We start from the raw sequence: 6,223 nt of genomic DNA, 5'->3' as shown, positions 1-6,223 counted from the left end.
CTATCGCTGTGTTCCTAGTGCAAGGGAGAACAAAAGGATTACACGTTAATGATTTGCTCTTTGCTGCTGGAGTTGAGGAGCAAGCTCAGCTTTCAGAACTTCCTGGAGCTTTGAAAGGGGAGGCGCGCATGACTGCAGCTAGGTGCAGGGCAGTCGAGTTCAAAAGAGTGAGCAGAGTGGTCACAGAGAGCATTGTGGGATACTGGGGGAGGCCAGTTATGTCGACATAATGAACAGCAGCATCTACACTGGCGCTTTGTCATTTTAACTTTGCTGCAAATAGCTCTTTGCCTCTTGTCTACGTGGTTTTATTTTGTCGGCAAAACAGCAGAGTTTTGCCGCCAAAAATAGCTTTGTAGGGTGTACACTTCCACTGTTTTGTCAGCAAAAGCTGCCTTTTGTCCATCTTAAAGGTTACAAGTAAAACAAAAGCACCTGGGGTTAGCACAGAGGAGTCCACAAGCCATAAAGAAATAAAAAGAGATAAACCTAATTGCGTCTTCCTAGACATTTCCTGCTCTACTTACATATCTGGGGTTTCAAATGAGTAGTTTCTGGTATGATACCGAGGATTTTTCATATCTGGCCCCAAGCTTCTTACAGCATCGCTCTGCCCTGTCCGCCTCTTCCCGGGAGAACAACAACAGACAGACAAAGGGGGAATCTTGTTTCAGTTTAAAAAGTTCTAGCCTTCCCACTGGGTCTTTTGGCCAGGTGCCCACTCACTTCCTTTTTCCTATGTATAGCAGTGAGACTTTTTAACCCTTTACAGGTAGAGTAATTAGAGAACAGCTACTAAGAGGGATTTTATAGCTACTGTCTGGCTGGGTGTCCATAAAAGGGAGCTACCTCCCCCCCTACATTTATCACAGCCAGATTCTCTGGTTGGCTAAAGTCACTTTATACCTCCTAAGCAGCACCAAGAGATTGTACGGTGGCCAAAGCTGGTTTGTGGGAAAATCCATCCTGTTCCCCAGTGCTATATAATATTTCCTCACTCACTTTCACCCCACCTGATTTTTAAAAACCACCAAAACTGATATTTGCTCCTGAAAATATGGAAAAAAAGTGTTTTCAAAGGTCAAAGTGCCAAATTCCTCCTCAAGCTTCTTGGTACACAGGGTCGGCACCAGCTGCAACCTCTTTTAGCATAGCACAGCAACTCCATACCCAGCAGGTTTCATTTCTCTGTGGGTTGGTGTGGGGGAGGGTTCTGGTCCATGGCTCCACTTCCTCTCTACCCCCTTTGTGGTTATGTGTGTTCCCTTGGTGTCTGTGTAAGGAGCAATCCCTGCCCTTTCCCAGAGATCAGAGCTAAAGCCCCTTTTCCTCAAAGACAATAAGAAATATGCAACATATGTAGCTTTTCAAACAATGGTTTTATAAACAACTTTTAGGAACACACAAAGATAAAGAAGCATAATAATCATAGCACAGGAATTCACAGTACAATAAAAATGGACATAGAGAACGCAGTTTAACTGAAATAGACATTTCACTATAACACTTCATTATGATAAAAATAAGCCCGACTGCCTTACGTTTTTTCTCCTTCCTACATTTCAGTAATGTCTTTATAATCTCTGCATAGCAGAAGATCATGACCAGTGGAATGACAAGTCTCAGGATGTTCATCTTTAAAATCATGGCCTGACGGATTATGAGAGCTGTAGGTCCAATAAACACCTTCCTTTTCAACAGTGTGAAATATTAAACTTGGAAGAGAGGCTAATATTGCAACACCCCAAATGACTACACTTGTGAGGATGCTAGAGGTAACTGTCCTAACTTTTATAGTAAACGTTGCACAGACAATTGCCAGATATCTGTCTATTGTCAAAAGTATTATGGAAAAGCATAATAGACCCCTGAAAGAATTTTACACATTGTATTTCCAAAATCCCACTCACATGCTGCAGAGTAAGCCCAAAATGGCAGGGAAAGAATAAAGAGTAAATCAGAAATTGCCAGATTCAGCAGATAGATGTCAGTCATGCTTCTCTGCCTCTTGTATTTTATCAGGATCAGCACAACAAGCACATTGCCCACCAGGCCAAATATTAGAACCAAGGAGTAAAGAGGTGGCAGAAACAGGGATGAAAATTGTTTCACATCATTTGTACATGGTGTTGCATCATCATGACTGTAGTTCGGTGTTGTTGTCAGTATCTCCATCTCTTCTTCACTGAAAAAGTGTTGATCTTTTGCTAGCCTGAGAATGAAGAAATGGATGATTATTTACAGGATACTGTATGTTATCAGTGTGCAAGACAGGATATACACACTATACTGTGTAATCATATGGTTGTGAAAGACATTAAAATGTACTGTGTATGTTGAGTTTCAGCTTAGAATACCTTTTGCTGTAAACAGTATAACAACTGCTGATATAAAGATATGAAAAATACTGCACATGACACTAGCAAAGATTCTAGAATGTTAACAGGGTGAGTTTTGTGCAGTTCCTCCAGTATTAACTTTCTTGCCGGGGGAGCACCAGACATGTCTGAGTGGACTGCTCACCTTCAGGCAGACAACCAAGCCCTGTAGGCCCACGTTGTTCAGCTGACTTTGGAGAACCAGCTATTGCAGGAGCAAGTAACACTGTTGTAAGAGCCTCCCCCATGCTTTGGTCTTGACTGGAACATGCCCGGAGCCCTGCCAGAGGGCTCCCCAGTTGCAGGTGCCAATCCAGTTGCACATACCTGGCACATCCCAGCAAATTCTCATCATACCGGCCCTCCTTGACTTGGGCACAGCTGACTGCTTCATAGGCACAGCAGCATCCTGGATCCTGCACATTTCCTGCAACAGAAGGCCACTCCTTCTAGACTACTGATGGTTGTAATCTGGTCCAGTAATGGAGGAAACAACGTCACAAGACAGGGCCGCCCAGAGGGGGGGGGGCAAGAGGGGCAATTTGCCCCAGGCCCCGGGCCCCACAGGGGCCCCCACGATAGTTTTTTGGGGTCCCTGGAGCGGGGTCCTTCACTCGCTCCGGTGGGCCCGGAAAACTCTTGTGGGGCCGGGCCCAGGAGCTTCGGCCGGGCCCAGGAGCTTCTTCTGCTCCTGGTCTTCGCGGCGGGGGGTCCTTCCACTCTGGGGCGGAAGGACCTCCCGCCGGCAAATTACCGCCGACGCGGGACCCGCCGCTGAAGTTCAGCTCGGTCTTCGGCAGTAATTCGGTGGTGGGGGGCCCTTCCGTTCCAGGACCCGTCGCCGAATTACCGCCGAAGACTGGGCTGCACTTCGGCGGCGGGTTCTGCTTCGGCGGTAATTCGGCGGCGGGGAGGCCCCCGCCGCGGGTCTTCGGGGCACTTCGGCGGCGGGTCCCGGAACGGAAGGGCCCCCTGCTGCTGAAGACCCCAGGCCCCCGGAATCCTCTGGGTGGCCCTGGGCTGGCCCTCCACAACCTGCTTATTTGGTGGCAGGCAAAGGAAGTCTATTTTCCATCAGAATTTTGTTGGCAGCTCTGTACCAGCATCCAAGCCATGAGAGACTTAGCTGGGAGTGACTGTCCAGACTGAAACTTCTGCTGAAGCTACATCTGAACTTTTCTCAAAATACCAAGACTATGTCGATATTTTTGAAAAAAAGAATGCAGAAACCCTACCTCTGCACCTAACTGCACGACAGAGCTGCAGCCCGGAGCCAAAATATCATTTGTACAAATTAATGCCATGTCAGAACCTGAGCTGATAATGCTCCAAGAATACCTCCGCGAGAACTTTGCCTCGGGGTTCATCCACAAGTCAACATTGCCAGCTGGTGTACTAGTCCTGTTCATCAAGAAGAAAGATGGCAGCCTCTGATTTTGCATTGACTATTGTTCATTGAATCAGATAACCATCAGGAATTGTTACCCTCTGCTCCTGATTCCTGGTCCGGTCTGGTCCGGTCCGGTCCGGTCTGGCATACTGGCAAGAGCCAGTACGCCGTGCTGGACTGGACCGGCTTCCCCAGTGGTGATTTAAAGGGCCCAGGGCTCTAGCTACTGCGGGGAGCCCCGGGCCCTTTAAATCACTGCCAGAGCTCTGGCAACCGGGCTCAGGCACGGATTTAAAGGGGCCAGAGCCCCGGCCACTGTGGGGAGCCCCGGGCCCTTTAAATCACCCCAGAGTTACCAGCTGCAGAGGTGGCTGGGAGCCCCAGGGCTCAGAGGCAAATTAAAGGGCCCGGGGCTCTGCTGCCGCGGAGCTCCAGGCCCTTTAAATCACCACGGGAGTCCTGCTGCTGCTCCCAGCTGCCTCTGCAGCTGGTAGCTCTGAGATGGTTTAAATGCCCTGGGGCTCCCAACCACAGCCAGAGAGTCAGGGCCTTTAAATATTGAAAGGCCCTGCCTCTTCCAGTTGAGGCCACGCCTCTTCCGGTCGAAGCCACGCCCCCACTTAAGACTCCAGCGTACGGGTAAGTCCTTTAAGTTACTTTCACCCCTGGCTGCTGGATTGTGTGGGGGCTGCCTGCATAGTCATTAAATTGGACCTAAAGAGGACATACAACCTTGTGCAAATCAGGAAAGGGGACGAGTCGAAAACCACCTTCTGGACCCAACTGCATCACTATGCATATCTTATAATGTCTTTCAGATTGATCAATTCCTTGGCCACCTTCCAACATTTTATAAATGTTGTTCTCTGAAACATGTTGGACCAGTACAGAGTAGTCTACCTAGATGACACATTGATCTTTTCTGACTATCTGAAACAGCTTACTGCTCACATCCAAACAGTCCTGGAATGCCTATAGCAGCATGACCTTTATGCCAAGCTCAAGAAATGTGCCTTTGATCAGGCTTCCATGTAGTTCTGGGCCTTCATCTTATCTCCAGAAGGGATCCAGATGGATCCATGCAAGGTCCAAGCCGTCCAGGACCGGCTGATTCTCTATATGGTATATATGACCTGCAACGCTTCCTGGGGTTCGCCAATTTCTATTGATGGTTTATCATGACTTTTTTCAAAACAAATCAAACCCCTCACCGCTTTCCTCCAGAAAAATGCCCAATTGCATTGGTCTCTCCATGCCCAGCATGAATTCAAACAGCTAAACCTCACCTTTACTACAGCTCCCATATTGGCTCACCCCAATGTCACACAAGCCTTTATTGTAGAAGCTGATGCTCCCGTACAGTGATTGAGGTTGTCCTCTTCCAGCAAATTGGTCCCAAGCAATCACATGGGCTAACTCTCATTACTCAAGGAAGTTCACCCCCACAGAGTTAAATTGCAAAATATTTGATAAGGAATCCTGGCAATAAAAACCACCTTTGCAGAATGATGTCACTACCTGGATGGAGCTCGTCACCTGGTCCAGGTATTCACTGACCAAAAAAATCTGGAATATCTACATAGAGCAAAGGACTTAATCCAACAGCAGCTTTGATGGGACCTGTTTTTCTCACGACTGGATTTAATTATCACATATCGCCCTGGATCCCAAAATGGCAAGGTAGATGCCCTGTCCCATGGTACTAACCTGCCAAGCCCCAGCCAGGACCCAACTCCCATTCTCCAATCCTGTAACTTTCTCAGTGCAGCTTGTCACCAGGATATACTAAGTTTAATACCCATTGCCTCTGCTTCAGGAAATCTGCCTGAGAAACTAGCAACTGCATGACTCCTGGGAAGGGATCATGTACGTAAGGGAATGCATCTGTTACCACAGGACCCAGAAGAGTTGCAGTCCTACAACCATGCCATGATTTTCCCCTAGCAGAACACTTGGGGCTCTTCAAGACCTAATAACTAATATCCTGCTCCTTTTGGTGGCCCTGGATGCACCGAATAATATAGTTATTCATTGCCTCCTGTGATGTTTGTGCCACACCAAAACCCCATGCCACAAGCCCTGTGGCCTTCTCCAGCCTTGGGCAGCCCATCTTAACCCTGGGCAACGTAGACCTTATTGTAGAATTACCAGAGTCCAAAAAATGTATAACAGTTTTGATTGGTGGTGGTCCACTTTTCCAAAATGGCCCACTGTGATGCTGGTAAACCAGGTGCCAGATCTTGCCAGGTCTGTAGGTATCAGCTCAGCACTGACAAATTCATAGCTGGAAACCCGATCAGTTCACCTATGTTAATATTGTTCAAGATAGTTGCTAGACTTGTAAAGCTATGTTTAGTGTTCCAGTGGTTCTCAGCCTGTGGCCCAATCAGCACACCGCTGCGGCCCATGTGACATCCTCAAGGCCACATAGGTAGTATTGGATGCTGAACTTGAG

At 47.8% G+C, this 6,223-nt stretch overlaps 1 pseudogene; it reads right to left on the bottom strand.

The window, feature by feature from the left end:
* On the bottom strand, window positions 1-5,103 carry LOC123363260 (annotated as a pseudogene).
* Between the last annotated feature and the right edge of the window lie 1,120 nt (window positions 5,104-6,223).

Source organism: Mauremys mutica, chromosome 2 (genome assembly GCF_020497125.1).
Source record: "Mauremys mutica isolate MM-2020 ecotype Southern chromosome 2, ASM2049712v1, whole genome shotgun sequence".
NCBI lineage: Eukaryota > Metazoa > Chordata > Testudines > Geoemydidae > Mauremys > Mauremys mutica.
This window is presented reverse-complemented; position numbering and strand designations above follow the sequence as displayed.